A 16,897-nucleotide genomic window follows, 5' to 3' on the forward strand; every position below is an offset into this window, starting at 1 on the left:
CTATAGGAGTCCGAGTCCAAAAGTTTCTACAAAGCAGAAGTTGCTGGTCTCCTTAGAAAGTCCCATTCCATAACCCCCACTGCCCTTGTATTTCTCCCCCTGAATTCCACCTCCAAGGCAAGGCCTCAATTTATCGTTGGGAGAATCTGTTCTTGAAATCTTTAATTGTCTTGGCCATCATAGGAGCAATTTTCTTCACAGGTTTCCTGCCGCTTACCACCTGTGGCAAGTGGGTACTGGTAGTGCTTGAGCATGTGTGGGCCAGCTTCTCATGGGTAAGGTTAAGGCTGTTGCTGCTGGAGGGAGTATGGCTGGTTTCTCTAGGGTACAGGGCTGGCTTGATCTTGACTTTTTCAGGGACAGGTGCTTCTCGTGTTTCAAACTGCTGCCTCCTTTGGACGTCAGAAGGTGGCCGGGCGAGAGAGTTGAGTAGGATCATTTTTGCTTGTCGGCCTTTGGGTTTATTGGCGTGTGCAGACTGGATATTCACTGTCAGTGCTCGAAGCCGCTGCTCTTGGGCATCCTGAAGCCGCATGTACATCTCTCGCCATGATTCATGCTCTTGTGGCCTTTCTTTCCTAAAATTTTGGTGACAGTGAATTTTCCATAGTTGATCTGTTTCTTGAACTAGTGTATGATTGTATTTCTCTATGCGATACAGCTGATCAGGTGCACAGCTCTTCAAGATGGGTTCAAGAACTGAATATGGGACTCCTCCCACTTTAAAGATTGAATTGATGTTGTTTTTAAGTACCCAGATGCACTGTTGGCGCAGGGTCATCATTTTGGCAAGATAAGCACACTTAGAGCCAGAAAACACTTGCATCTTAGAATTCATTCTGCATCCAGTAAATCCAACTTCTTCCTCTTTCTGGGGTGAAGACAGTGCTTTTTGCTTTGGTCGGAAGGAGGACATCAATCTAGAGGCAGGAAGTGGATGGTACTTGGCGGAGATCCTGGGTAATGGAAGATCTGGCCACACTGGTGCATCAGTGGGGACCTTTTCCAGCTTGGCCCAGATGTTTCCAGATGGTTGCAGCTTCTCTGATCTGTTTTCATTCACCTCAGGCAGTTCCTGAACCAAGTCCAAGTTTTGACTTGAGTCATTTTTTTTAGGTCCTTTCTCTTCAAGAGCAGTGGCTGAAGTTTTCATAATCTTTTTCGTGTTCTCCCTAGGCTGGTCCTGGTTGAGGAATGAATGAAAAGGCATGGTGGGCGGCTTGGATTCATTATCCATATCTGTCACAACTTCAGGGAGGGAGCCATCTGGCTTTCCATCCAAATGGGGAGGTCTTACTTTCCCTTCTTGAATCTTTCGGTTATTGGTAGCCTTCTCTTTCACCCTGGGTAACAGGCCTCTTGTCCCCTCTGCTATGTCCAAGCGGTTGAGACTTTGCTTGTTTTTGTCCGGTTTGGTTTTCTCTAAGTCTTCCTGCTTTTGCTTTTTAAAGTCTGAAGGGTGCCCGAAGGAAGGTGAAAACTGGATCCTGCGGCGCCTTCTTTCCTCCTCTTTGACACCAGTAGAAGGCGGATTCTCCTTTGCTTTGTCCCTGGGGACAAACGGTGGGCTTTCCTCTCGGGAGGAGGCCAGGACTGATTTTTGGCTGGTCAAAGTAGAAGACTTCTCGTATTCTTTGGTACTCAAAGGGTGTTTGTCCTTGTGGGGAGGCTGGTGCCCCCAGCTTAGACTCCCAGCCTCCCTCCCGTGGGAGGCACAAAGGCGGTGGTCTTGACTGAACCTCAGTCTGGCCCGGGGAGCATAATAGGGTCCTTCTCCAGGTCCCCGCTGTACAACGTAGGTCTCCGAGGGGCGTCTGTGACGGTCCCTGGACATCAGACGAGGACGTGTAGAGGGTGGGGGAGACCGGTTGTAACCACAATATGCCCGCTCTGAGGAATATGCTGGGGAATCTCGGCGACACTGCCTTCTGTCCTCGTCCCTCTCCCGGCCGCGGGACTCATAATAGAGCCTCGTGGGCTCTGAGATGTGTCTGCGTTGCTGCCGTCTGTGCTCGCGACCATGCGAGCGACCGCTGCGGACTGTGAGGTGTGCGCGGCCGTCTCCCTCCATCGCCTCCTCCTCCTGAGGAGCGTCCCTGGGCAGGTTCCTCTCAGGGTTTCAGTCCCCCGAAGCCAGCCTCCTCCACTGCGCCTCTAGGTCCCGGCCAAACTTCCGACGCAATGGCGTTTGCGCCCGCCACTGCCGTCGGGCAGACCCGGCTCTCCGCTAGAACCGCCACGGGGCCGGGCGAGACCGAGGGCACTTCTCGTCTCTCCACGACCTCCTTGGTGTGAGGATGGGGGCGGCTAGGCCCCGCGGCTCCTCAGCAACCTGGTGCCCGGCCGCCGCCGCCGCCGCCCGGCTCTGCCTCGAGCTCCTCCTGGTGCACACGGCGCGCGACCCCGCCTCCCGCGCTCAGGACGCAGCGTGCCCGCGGGAATCGCTACCTGCGCTGCGTCCGGGACGTGAGGAAACCCCAGCGCCCCCTTCCTGCGGGGGCTGCGAGCGGTGCCCACATTACATCACCACCTGCCAGGAACCCCTGGGCCACCTCGCCCAGCTCCCGTCCCCAGAGTAGCAATAGCGACAACCAACCTAGCGCTGGACGCCTGCCATCGAGTAATTCCAGCCTGTAAGAACCAAAGAAGAGTTATATTATCTCCATTTTATGCGTGAGGCTTAGAGAGAAAAAAAAACTTGCCTGTGATCACGAAACAGGAAGAGGTGCAGCCGCACTTTGACGGCAAGTAGTTGAGGTCCAGAGTCACAGCTCTGAATACGTCGAGGACCTGAGTCCTACCGAGAGAAAGGGATTTGCCTAAAATTCGACAGATTAACCCCATGAGGGCAATAATAGTCCCTGTGTCTGATTTTGGAGAAGGAAATGGCAACCCACTCCAGTACTCTTGCCTGGAAAATCCATGGACGGAGGAGCCTGGTAGGCTGCAGTCCATGGGGTCACTAAGAGTCGGAGACGACTGAGTGACTTCACTTTCACTTTTCACTTTCATGCATTGGAGAAGGAAATGGCAACCCACTCCAGTGTTCTTGCCTGGAGAATCCCAGGGATGGGGGAGCCTGGTGGGCTGCCGTCTCTGGGGTTGCACAGAGTTGGACACAACTGAAGCGACTTAGCAGCAGTAGTGTCTGATTTGCCCTCAAGCAATATCTAACAAAGGTATCAATAATTCTGAGAGGAATGAATGCTGTTTGCTCTGAACACCAAACGTCAGCAGTAGGGCCTGAGTTGGATCAGTTCATGGTGGTGCCTTAGACCCAAGTGTGCTCTAGGGAACAAACTCTTATCTTGGAAGGCCGAGATTTATTGTTACTATTATTACTACTAAAAGGAACAACTAAATAGACAACTTAAAATGTCATCATTGATTACATCTTATTTGATTAGATCAGATTTTATTAGATTATTAGATTCTGGCTAGAACTCTAATAAGAACCCACTCATTGGAAAAGACCCTGATGCTGGGAAAGATTGAAGGCAAAAGGAGAAGAGGGCGGCAGAGGATAAGATGATTGGATAGTGTCATTGACTAGGGGACATGAATCTGAGCCAACTCCTGGAGATAGTGAAGGACAGGGAAGCCTGGCATGCTGCAGCCTATGGGGTGACAAAGAGTGGGACATGACTTAGCAACTGAACAACAACAACTTTGGTGTAGATGCCAGGCTCTTCGAAGAGCTTGGTTCCTCTCTTAGATAGCCCAAGACTATCTGATTACCTTTGGTCTCCTCATCGCTCTTGGACTTAAAGAAATTCCAAGTCACTGATGTTATCTTCTTCCCTTTGTAAGCAGAGAAGTGACCTTCTCGCCAACCAGACTTTGGATCTGAAAGCAGGATCCTGTCATTGACAACAGAAAGATTTTTGTGTCTTCGATGAGCCCACGTGGTTGGGATACTAGGGTCAGAAAAGGACCAAGATTCTGTGCCTAATTTCCTCCTTATAGTAACTTTCTCTTTGCATGCTGCAGCCTATGGGGTCGCAAAAAGTGGGACATGTTAGTGACTGAACAACAAGAACTCTTAAGAATGCACCTGGCCTGACCTCTTGCCCAAATCAGAAAAGACCAGTGATTGCTGTCTTTGTTTTTTACATTAAATTTTTTTTTAATCTTTTGAACAATTTTATAAAAATTCATTGTGCACTATGGTTCAGCTTTAAATTTTTTCCTTCATTGTTATAGATAACAATGAGTAATCTATATTTCTCCCATCATTCTAAGTTTTAAAGATTTCCCAGGTCTTCAGTTCAGTTCAGTTCAGTCATTCAGTTGTGCCCAACTCTTTGCGACCCCATGGACTGCCCCACGCCAGGCCTACCTCAGTTCATTTCAGTCACTCAGTCATGTCCAACTCTTTGTGACCCAATGAATCGCAGCACACCAGGCCTCCCTGTCCATCACCAACTCCCGGAGTTCACTCAGACTCACGTCCATCGAGTCAGTGATGCCATCCAGCCATCTCATCCTCTGTCATCCCCTTCTCCTCCTGCCCCCAATCCCTCCCGCATCAAGAGTATTTTCCAATGAGTCAACTCTTCGCATGAGGTGGCCAAAGTACTGGAGTTTCAGCTTTAGCATCATTCCTTCCAAAGAAATCCCAGGGCTGATCTCCTTCAGAATGGGCTGGTTGGATCTCCTTGCAGTCCAAGGGACTCTCAAGAGTCTTCTCCAACACCACAGTTCAAAAGCATCAATTCTTTGGTGCTCAACTTTCTTCACAGTCCAACTCTCACATCCATACATGACCACTGGAAAAACCATAGCCTTGACTAGACGAACCTTTGTTGGCAAAGTAATGTCTCTGCTTTTGAATATGCTATCTAGGTTGGTCATCACTTTCCTTCCAAGGAGCAAGCGTCTTTTAATTTCATGGCTGCAGTCACCATCTGCAGTGATTTCGGAACCCAAAAAAATAAAGTCTGCCACTGTTTCCACTGTTTCCTCATCTGTTTCCCATGAAGTGATGGGACTGAATGCCATGATCTTCGTTTTCTAAATGTGGAGCTTTAAGCCAACTTTTTCACTCTCCACTTTCACTTTCATCAAGAGGCTTTTGAGTTCCTCTTCACTTTCTGCCATAAGGGTGGTGTCATCTGCATATCTGAGGTTATTGATATTACTCCCGGCAATCTTGATTCCAGCTTGTGTTTCTTCCAGTCCAGCGTTTCTCATGATGTACTCTGCATTGAAGTTAAATAAGCAGGGTGACAATATACAGCCTTGACGAACTCCTTTTGCTATTTGGAACCAGTCTGTTGTTCCATGTCCAGTTCTAACTGTTGCTTCCTGACTTGCATATAGGTTTCTCAAGAGGCTGGTCAGGCGGTCTGGTATTCCCATCTCTTTCAGAATGTTCCACAGTTTATTGTGATCCACACAGTCAAAGGCTTTGGCATAGTCAATAAAGCAGAAATAGTTTTTCTGGAACTCTCTTGCTTTTTCCATGATCCAACGGATGTTGGCAATTTGATCTGTGGTTCCTCTGCCTTTTCTAAAACCAGCTTGAACATCACGAAGTTCACGGTTCACGTATTGCTGAAGCCTGGCTTGGAGAATTTTGAGCATTACTTTACTAGCATGTGAGATGAGTGCAATTGTGCGGTAGTTTGAGCATTCTTTGGCATTGCCTTTCTTTGGGACTGGAATGAAAACTGACGTTTTCCAGTCCTGTGGCCACTGCTGAGTTTTCCAAATGTGCTGGCATATTGAGTGCAGCACTTTCACGGCATCATCTTTCAGGATTTGAAAGAGCTCCACTGGAATTGTATCACCTCCACTAGCTTTGTTCATAGTGATGCTTTCTAAGGCCCACTTGACTTCACATTCCAGGATGTCTGGCTCTAGGTCAGTGATCACACCATCGTGATTATCTGGATCATGAAGATCTTTTTTGTATAGTTCTTCTGTGTATTCTTGCCACCTCTTCTTAATATTTTCTGCATCTGTCAAATCCCTACCATTTCTGCACATATTGAGCCCATCTTTGCATGACATGTTCCCTTGGTATCTCTAATTTTCTTGAAGAGATCGCTAGTCTTTCCCATTCTGTTGTTTTCCTCTATTTCTTTGCATTGATCCCTGAGGAAGGCTTTCTTATCTCTTCTTGCTATTCTTTGGAACTCTACATTCAGATGCTTATATCTTTCCTTTTCTCCTTTGCTTTTCGCTTCTCTTCTTTTCACAGCTATTTGTAAGGCCTCCCCAGGCAGCCATTTTGCTTTTTTGCATTTCTTTTCCATGGGGATGGTCTTGATCCCTGTCTCCTGTGCAATGTCATGAACCTCAGTCCATAGTTCATCAGGCGCTCTATCTATCAGATCTAGGCCCTTTAATCTATTTCTCACTTCCAGTGTATAATCAAAAGGGATTTGATTTAGGTCATACCTGAATGGTCTAGTGGTTTTCCCTACTTTCTTCAACTTAAGTCTAAATTTGGTAATAAGGAGTTCATGATCTGAGCCACAGTCAGATCCTGGTCTTGTTTTTGTTGACTGTATAGAGCTTCTCCATCTTTGGCTGCAAAGAGTATAATCAACCTGATTTCGGTGTTGACCATCTGATGATGTCCATGTGTAGAGTCTTCTCTTGTGTTGTTGGAAGAGGGTGTTTGCTATGACCAGTGCATTTTCTTGGCAAAACTCTATTAGTCTTTGCCCTGCTTCATTCCATATTCCAAGGCCAAATTTGCCTGTTACTCCAGGTGTTTCTTGACTTCCTACTTTTGCATTCCAGTCCCCTATAATGAAAAGGACATCTTTTTTGGGTGTTAGTTCTAAAAGGTCTTGCAGGTCTTCATAGAACCATTCAACTTCAGCTTCTTCAGCGTTACTGGTTGGGGCATAGACTTGGATTACTGTGATATTGAATGGTTTGCCTTGGAAACGAACAGAGATCATTCTGTCGTTTTTGAGATTGCATCCAAGTACTGCATTTCAGACTCTTTTGTTGACCAGGATGGCTACTCCATTTCTTCTGAGGGATTCCTGCCTGTAGTAGTAGATATAATGATCATCTGAGTTAAATTCACCCATTCCAGTCCATTTGAGTTCGCTGATTCCTAGAATGTTGACATTCACTCTTGCCATCTCTTGTTTGACCACTTCCAATTTGCCTTGATTCATGGACCTGACATTCCAGGTTCCTATGCAATATTGCTCTTTACAGCATCGGACCTTGCTTCTATCACCAGTCACATCCACAGCTGGGTATTGTTTTTGCTTTGGCTCCATCCCATCGTTCTTTCTGGAGTTATTTCTCCACTGATCTCCAGTAGCATATTGGGCACCTACTGACCTGGAGTGTTCCTCTTTCAATATCCTATCATTTTGCCTTTTCATACTTTAGAATTTGTTAATCTAAGAATTCCTGACAGTTTCGTTTGTTTTCAAGGTTTTCAGTAGTATAAATTGGCAGTTCTAATGGTTACTTACATAATAAGTCAAACTTAAAGAAATAATAGGTAACAAACAGAATAAATAAGTAAAACCAAAGCATTCCCACAACCCACATATACTAGTGTATTACACAATGATGAACCTTGGTATATATCCATATATCTTTCCAGATCCTTTGGCATATGTGTGTATACACATACATGCACAAAAACATATATTCTATCAAAACGAAATTGTACAATACATGTTACTCTTTAACCAACTAGTTCTGTAATCTAGGTCTAAAACAGGGTCATTCATTGTACCTCATTGTATCCCCTAAATATCTCTGAATTTTCACATCTCCCCCTGTCCCTACTTTCTCTATTTCTATTTCATTTATTTAATCTTCTAGTTTTATTGAGATATAATTGACAAGGTATATAACCTAATGATCTAACAATACGTTGTGAAATGATTATTTTAAGTTTAGTGAACATCTAGTATCCTGTGTAGACACAAAATTAAAGAAATAGAAAAAAATTTTTCCTTGTAATAAGAACTCTTGGAATTTGCTTTCTTAACTATATTCATTTATAAGATACAGCAGTATTGATTATATTTGTCATGTTGTACATTATATTCCTAGTACTTATTTACCTTATAACTGGGAGTTTGTACTTTTTGACCACCTTCATCTAATTCCTCTTCCTTCCACCTACCGCCTCTGGTAGCCCCAAATCTGATATTTTTTTTATGAGTTTGTTTGTTTTTGAAGTATAATTCACTTACCACACTATGTTAGTTCCTGTTTTATTACATAGTGATTTGGTATACATTTGATTTATATAATTTCAAAATGATCAACACAATAAGTTAGTTTTGATTTGTCATCATATAAGGATATTATATAGTTATTGACTATTTTCTCCATATTGTACATTTATTTTGCAACCAGAAGTTTGTACCCCTTAATCTCCCTCACCTATTTCTTTCCTACCTCTAACTCCCTTCTGGTAAATCACCTGTTTGGTCTCTGTATTTTTCATTCTGTTTCTGTTTTGTTAATTTGTTTTGTTTTTTAGATTCCACACATATATGAAACCATATGGCATTTATCCTTCTCAGTTGGATTTATTTCCCTTAGCATAATACCTTTTAGGTCCATCCATGTCATTGTAAATGGCAATATTTTATTCTTTCTATGGCTGTGTAATATTCAGTTGTATATATATGCCACATCTTCTTTATCCTTTCATTTATTGTTGGGCAATTAGGTTGCTTCCATATCTTGACTATTGTAAATAATACTTCAGTGAACATAGAGGTGCGTAGATCTTTTCTAATTAGTGTTTTCATATTCTCTGGATAAATACCCAGGAGTAGAATTACTGGATCATACCGTAGACCAACCTAGATAGCATATTGAAAAGCAGAGACATTACTTTGCCAACAAAGGTCTGTCTAGTCAAGGCTATGGTTTTTCCAGTGGCCATGCATGGATGTGAGAGTTGGACTGTGAAGAAAGTTGAGCACCGAAGAATTGATGCTTTTGAACTGTGATGTTGGAGAAGACTCTTGAGAGTCCCTTGGACTGCAAGGAGATCCAACCAGCCCATTCTGAAGGAGATCAGCCCTGGGATTTCTTTGGAAGGAATGATGCTAAAGCTGAAACTCCAGTACTTTGGCCACCTCATGCGAAGAGTTGACTCATTGGAAAAGACTCTTGATGCTGTGAGGGATTGGGGGCAGGAGGAGAAGGGGACGACAGAGGATGAGATGGCTGGATGACATCACCGACTCAATGGACATGAGTTTGAGTGAACTCCGGGAGTCGGTGATGGACAGGGAGGCCTGGCGTGCTGCGATTCATGGGGTCGCAAAGAGTCGGACATGACTGAGTGACTGAACTGAACTGATGGTAGTTCTATTGTTAATTTTTGAGGAATCTCCATACTGTTTTTCATAGTGTCTATACCAATTTATATTCCTATCAATGGTGTTAGAGGATTCTCTTTTCTGCACATCCTCAGCAACACTTGATATTTGTTATTTTTTTTGGTAATAGCCATTGTGACAGGCCTTGCCTGAAAAATCCCATGGACAGAGGAGCCTGATAAGCTGTAGTCCAAAGGGTCACAGAGAGTCTAACACAACTGAGTGACTAAACACACAACATAACACACATTGTGATAGGTATGAGGTGATATCTCATTATGGTTTTGACTTGCATTACCCTAATGATTCGGAGAAGGCAATGGCACCCCACTCCAGTACTCTTGCCTGGAAAATCCCATGGACAGAGGAGCCTGGTAGGCTGCAGTCTATGGGGTAGTGAAGAGTCGGACATGACTGAGCGACTTCACTTTCACTTTTCACTTTTCACCTTCATGCGTTGGAGAAGGAAATGGCAACCCACTCCAGTGTTCTTGCCTGGAGAATCCCAGGGATGGGGGAGCCTGGTGGGCTGCCGTCTATGGGGTCGCACAGAGTCGGACATGACTGAAGCGACTTAGCAGCAACCCTAATGATTAGTGATGAATATCTTTCTATCTGCTTCTTGGCCATCTGTATGTCTCTTGAAAAATATCTATTCAGATTCTCTCCCTCTTTTTTATTTTTATTTTTTCTCTTTTTAATCTGGTTTTTTGATGTTGAGTTCTGAGAGTTCTTTGTATATTTTGGATATTAATCCTTTGTTGGATATACTGTTTGCAAATATATAGTCTCCCATTTAGTATGTGGCCTTTTCATTTTGTTGATTTCCTTTACTGTGCAAGTCTTTTACTTTGATATAATCCTGTTTGTTGATTTTTGCTTTTGTTTCCCTTACCTGAGAAGCATATTCAAAAAATATTACAAAGACAAATGTTAAAGAGCATATTGCTTATGTTTTCTTCTAGAAGTTTTATAGATTCAGGTCTTACATTTAAGTCTTTAACCCATTTTTAATTTATTTTTGATCATGGTGTGAGAGTATTCCAGTTTGATACTTTTGCATGTGCTGTACAGTTTTCCCTGGTGGTTTAGACAGTAAAGCGTCTGCCTACAATGCAGGAGACCCGGGTTCGATCCCTGGGTCGGGAAGATCCCATGGAGAAGGAAATGGCAACCCACTCCAGCATTCTTGCCTGGAAAATCCTGTGGACGGAGGAGCCTGGTAGGCTACAGTCCATGGAGTTGCAAAGAGTCAGACACGACTGAGCGACCTCACTTCACATACAGTTTTCCCAACACCATTTATTAAAGAGGCTGTCTTTTCCACATTGTATATTCTAGCCTCCCTGGTTGTAGATTAACTACCATATATAAGTGTGGCTTCATCTCTGGGTTCTCTATTCTGTTCCATTGATCTGTGTCTGTTTTTGTGCCAGTACTATACTATTTTCATGACTGTAGCTTTGTAGTATAGTTTGAAATCTGGGAGTATGATACCTTCAGCTTTGTTCTTTCTCAAGAGTGTTTTGACTGCTTGTTTTGTGGTTTCATACAGATCTTAGAATTTTTTTTTTTTTTTTTTTTAGATTTTAGAATTTTTTATTCTAGTTTTGTGAAAAATGCCATTGGTATCTCAACAGGGATTACATTGAATTTGTAGATTGCTTTGGTCATTTTCATTTGAATGGTCATTTTAATAATTTTCCTTCTTCCCATCTATGAACATGGTGTATTGTTCTATCTGTTTGTGTTGTCTTCAATTTCTTTAATCGGTGTCATAGTTTTCCAAGTACAGACTTTTTATCTTCTTAGTTAGATTTGTTCCTCAGTATTTTTAATTTTTAATGTGATGATATATGGAATTTTTTCTTAATTTCTCTTTCTGATAATTCATTGTTAGTATACAGAAATGCAACAGATTTGTATATATTAATTTTGTATCCTGCAACTTTACCAAATTAACTGATGAGTTCTAGTAGATTGTGGTGGCATCCTTAGAATTTTTATGTATAGTATTGTGTCATCTGCAAACAGTGATAGTTTAACTTTTTTCTTTCCAGTTGGATTCCTTTTATTCTTTTTTCTCTGATAGTAGTGCCTAGAATTTCCAGTGCTATGTTGAATAGAAGTGGTGAGGGTGGGCATCCTTGTATTGTTCCTGATCTCTGATGAAATGCTTGTAGCTTTTCACCATTGAGTATGATGTAAGTTGTAGGCTTGTCATATATGGCCTTTATTAAATCACTGCAGATGGTAACTGCAGCCATGAAATTAAAAGACACTTACTCCTTGGAAGGAAAGTTATGACCAACCTAGATAGCATATTAAAAAGCAGAGACATTACTTTGCCAACAAAGGTTCGTCTGGTCAAGGCTATGGTTTTTCCTGTGGTCATGTATGGATGTGAGGGTTGGACTGTGAAGAAGGCTGAGCGCTGAAGAATTGATGCTTTTGAACTGTGGTGTTGGAGAAGACTCTTGAGAGTCCCTTGGACTGCAAGGAGATCCAACCTGTCCATTCTGAAGATCAGCCCTGGGATTTCTTTGGAAGGAATGATGCTAAAGCTGAAACTCCAGTACTTTGGCCACCTCATGTGAAGAGTTGACTCGTTGGAAAAGACTCTGATGCTGGGAGGGATTGGGGGCAGGAGGAGAAGGGGACGACAGAGGATGAGATGGCTGGATGGCATCACTGACTCGATGGACGTGAGTCTGAGTGAACTCCGGGAGTTGGTGATGGACAGGGAAGCCTGGCGTGCTGCGATTCATGGGGTCGAGAAGAGTTGGACATGACTGAGCGACTGATCTGATCTGATGCCTTTATTATGTTCCTTTTGTGCCTACTTTGTTGAGAGGTTTTTGTTGATGTTGTTGTTATCATAAATGGATGTTGAATTTTGTCAAAAACTTTTTCTGCATCTGTTGAGATAATTATATGGCTTTTAGTCTTCAATTTTTTAATATGGCATATCACATTGATTGAGTTGCAGATATTGAACCATCCTTGCTTCCCTGGAGATAAATCCCAATTGATTATTGTGTATGATCCTTTTAATGTACTATTGAATTCAGTTTGCTAATATTTTGTTGAGGATTTTTACATCTATGCCCATCAGTGATACTGGCCTGTAATTTTTTGTGTAATGTCTTTGTCTGATTTGGCATCAGGGTAATCCTGGCCTCATATTTGGAAAAATATGTTTGGAAAAATATGTTTGGAAGTGTTTGTCCCTTTGCAGGTTTTTGAAATAGTTGGTGAAGTATCAGTTTACCTATCTTCTAAATGTTTGGTGTAATTCACCTGTATAGCCATCTAGTCATGGACTTTTGTTTGTTGGAAAGTTTTTTGTTTTTATTTGTTACCGATTTGATTTCATTACTGGCAATTGTTCTGTTCATATTTTCTATTTCTTCCTCATTCAGTCTTGAGAGATTGTACATTTTTGTGAATTTATCCATTTCTTCTAGGTTGTCTATTTTATTGGCATATAATTGTAGTAATCTCTTATGATCCTATGTATTTCAGTGGCATTGGTTATAAATTCTCCTATTTCATTTCTGACTTAAATTGATTTGGGCCCTATTTTTTTTTTTTGAGTCTGGCTAAAGGTTTATCAGTTTTGTTTATCTTTTCAAATAACCAGCTCTTAGATTCATTGATCTTTTCTGTTTCATTTTTTAGTCTTTATTTCATTGATTTCTGCCCTGATCTTTATAATTTCATTCCTTTTACTAACTTTGTGGTTTTTTTCTTTCTCTAGTTACTTTAGGTGTGAGGTTAGGTTGTTTGAGAGTTTTCTTGTCTCCTGAAGTAAGCTTGTATTGCTATAAACTTCCCTGTTAGAATTACTTTTTCTTTATCTCATAGATTTTCAGTCGTGCGTTTTTGTTTTCATTTTCTCCATGTTTTTAAAATTTTGCCTTTGATTTTTTTCAACAACTTCTTGGTTGTTTAGTAACATTATTTAGCCTCTACATGTTTGTGTTTTGCATATTTTTTCTTGTATTTGATTTCTAGTCTCATAGTATTGTGATTGGAAAGGATGCTTGATATGATTTCAGTTTTCTTAAATTTACTGAGACTTGTTTTGTGACCTAGCATGTGATCTATCCTCGATAACGTTCCATGTGCACCTGAAGAGAATGTGTATTCTACTGCTTTTGGATGGAATGTTTCGTATAAATGAATGTGATCCATTTGGCCTAATGTGTCTTTTAAGGTCAGTGTTTCCTTATTAATTTTCTCTCTGGATGATCTGCCATTGATGTAAGTGAGGGTTGTTAAAAAGTCCCTTACTATCATTGTAATGCTGTCAGTTTTTCCATTTCTATCTGTTAATGTTTGCTTTATGTATTTACGTGCTCTTATCTGGGGGGCATATATATTTATAATTGTCTTCTTGGATTGATCCCTTGATCATTAGGTAATGTCCTTCTTTGTTACAGTCTTTGTTTTAAAGTCTTTCATCTGATATAAGTATTGCTACCCTGGCTTTTTTTATTTCATTTTAGTCTGCGTGGAATACTCTTTTCAATCCCTTCACTTTCAGTCCATGTGTGTCTTTAGATCTAAAGTGAGTTTCTTGCGGGCAGTGTGTATATGGGTCTTGTTTTTATGTGCATTCAGCCACTCTGTGTATTTTGATTACAACATTTAGTTCATTAGTCCAATTACATTTGGAGTAATTATATATACACTTATTGAAATTTTGTAAATTTTTTTGTGATTGTTATTGTATTTTTTCTTTTGTTCTTCTTTTGCTCTCTTCCCTTGTGATTTGATGACCATCTTTAGTGTTATATTTGAATTCCTTTCTCTTTTTACATGTGTGTGTATTTATTATAGATTTTGGTTTATGGTCATCATGAAGTTTATATATATAGAAATACATATTTTAAGATGCTGGTCTTTTAAGTTCAAATGCATTTTAACAATCCTGCATTTTTACTTTCCAATGTTTATTGCTTTTGACATTTTTTTGGTTTGTTTTTTATTTTTTGTAAATTAATTAATTTATTTTAATTAATTACTTTACAATATTGTGGTGGTTTTTGCCATACATTCACATGAATCAGCCATGGGTTTACGTGTGTCCCCCATCCTGAACTCCCCTCCTGCAACCCCCCCCCATCCCATCCCTCAGTGTCATCACAGTGCACTGACCCTGAGTGCCCTGTCTCATGCATTGATTGACAGCATTTTTATCCCTTCACTACGTAATATGGATAAAGATGAGTTTACCACACCTGTCTTTTTGTTAAGATTTGTGTGTTTATTAACTTTCGGCTGTGCTGGGTCTTTGTTGCTGCATACGGGCTTTCTCTAGTTGCAGCAAGTGGGGGCTGCTTGTCGTCGTGCACGGGCTTCTTGTGTGGTGGCTTCTCTTGTGGATCATCGGCTCTAGGGCACACAGGCTTCTGTACTTGCGGTGCATGGACTCAGGAGTTGTGGTGCACGGGCTTAGTTGCCCCTCACAGCATGTGGAATCTTCCTGAACCAGGGGTTAAACCTATTTCCCCTTCATGGGCAGGCAGATTCTTAACCACTAGACCCCCAGGAAAACTCAACCCTTGTCTTTTAACCTTCCTACTAGTTTTACACATGGTTGGTTCACTGCCTTTATTGTCTATATGCCTTTACCAATGAGGTTTTTCCTTTCATAGTTTTCCTAGTTCTAGTAGCAGTCTTTTCTTTTTCACTTAAAGTAGTCTCTTTAATATTTCTTGTAAAGCTGTTTTGGGAGGGCTGAGCTCCTTTATCTTTTGCTTGTCTATAACCTTTTTGATCATTCTATCAAATTTGAGTGAACACATTGCCTGAGAGAGTATTCTTTTTTTTTTTTTTTTTTACGTCAGTAAGTATTTAATTAAAAAAACAGGTTCCATCTTTAGACAAGGATATATTCAAACTCAAATAGAAGGGATTCTTAGAGCCTTTAATATGCCAATAGGCAGGTTTGCAAAGTTCCCAACTTGCTCATGGAACCTTTCATACCCTTGAGCATCTCTTAGGAATAAATGCTCCACAGAGCAAGTCTTAAGAAACACAGTTTTGAAACTTTGGTGCATTCAGGAGCTTCACTAATTCCTTAGGCTATCAGTCTTAAAATTAACACCAAAAATAACAGTTATAGCCAGTAAGTCTAGGATTACAGATTCAGGAAGGAAGCATATGGGCAATGGGTAGGGAATACACCTGTTCATCATACTCCATCATTTTCACCTCCCCAGCAAAAATATGTTCAGAATCCCCATGTTAACCACTCTTGATGATGGCTGTACAAAACACCTGAACAAGCTAACCAAGACTGCTTGAGGCAAAAACACTGAAATAAAGTTTTCACTTTCCCAAATGGAAAAATGCACACATGTCATATTAACAGTTTATAATTATATACTCAGAAGAGGTAACCTCAGTTATCAGTTAAGAATCTGCATACTGTGTAATTCATTAACATTTATGGAGCTACTTTATATTAAGTTACTAGTAAATAAGTAAAGCTTCTATGGAAAACTTCTCTTTATTTAGGAGTTCTCTTACTTTGGTGGTGGTTTAGTCGCTAAGTCATGTCCAACTCTTGCAACCCCATGGACTATAGCCTGCCAGGCTCCTCTGTCCATGGGATTCTCCAAGCAAAAATATTGGAGTGGGTTGCCATTTCCTTCTCCATGAGAGAGTATTCTTGGTTGTAGGTTTTCCCCTTTCATCTCTGTAAATATATTGTGCCACTCCCTTCTGGCCTGCAAAGTTTTTGCTGAAAAGTCAGTTGATAACCTTATGGGAGTTTCCTTGTACTTAACTTTTTGTTTTTCTCTTGCTATTTTTAATCTCTCTTTTTATCTTTAGTTTTTGCTACTTTTATTACAGTTTGTGTTGGTGTGGTCCTCTTTGGGTTGATCCTGTTTGGGAATCTCTGTGATTCCTGGACCTGATGTCCATTTCTTTACACAGGAAAGTTTTCTGCTGTTATTTCTTCACACTGTTATTACTTCACACTTCACACTGTTATTTCTGCCACACTCTCTTTCTCCTATTTCTGAGACCCTATAATGCAAATGTTAGTACCTTAATGTTTAAGAGTTCTCTTAAACTCTCTTCATTAAATTTTTTTTCTTTTTTTTCTGTTCAACTTGGGTGATTTCTACTACTCTGTTTTCCAGCTCACAGATTCATTCCTCTGTATCATTTAATCTACTATTGATTACTTCTAGTATATTTTAAAATTTCACTTATTGTAGTTTTTATCTTTCTTTGGTTCTTCTTTATGTTTTCTAACCCTTTATTAATAACTTTCAACTTCTTACTCTGCTTACCTAATCTTCTCCTGAGTTCTTTGAGCAGCTTTACAATTATAACGTTGAGGTCTTTATTGGGTTGATTATCTCCACCTCACTCATTTCATCTGGTGTTTTATCATGTTCCTTCATTTGGAACATATTCCTGTGTCACTTCATTTTGCCGAATTTCCTGTTTTTATTTCTGTGTATTTGGTAGGTTGGCTATATTTCCTGACCTTGGAGAAGTGGACTTTTGTAGATGTCCTGTGTTTCCCAGAAGTGCACTTC

At 41.0% G+C, this 16,897-nt stretch overlaps 1 protein-coding gene and 1 pseudogene across 3 annotated transcripts in view; one reads left to right on the top strand and one right to left on the bottom strand.

Moving 5' to 3' along the window:
* Nucleotides 1-16,897, top strand: part of KATNAL2 (katanin catalytic subunit A1 like 2) — a 111,072-nt gene that overhangs the window by 15,859 nt on the left and 78,316 nt on the right. The window lies entirely within an intron of this gene.
* Nucleotides 131-2,071, bottom strand: LOC113882580 (annotated as a pseudogene).

The sequence above is a fragment of the Bos indicus x Bos taurus genome, chromosome 24 (assembly GCF_003369695.1).
Source record: "Bos indicus x Bos taurus breed Angus x Brahman F1 hybrid chromosome 24, Bos_hybrid_MaternalHap_v2.0, whole genome shotgun sequence".
Lineage (NCBI taxonomy): Eukaryota > Metazoa > Chordata > Mammalia > Artiodactyla > Bovidae > Bos > Bos indicus x Bos taurus.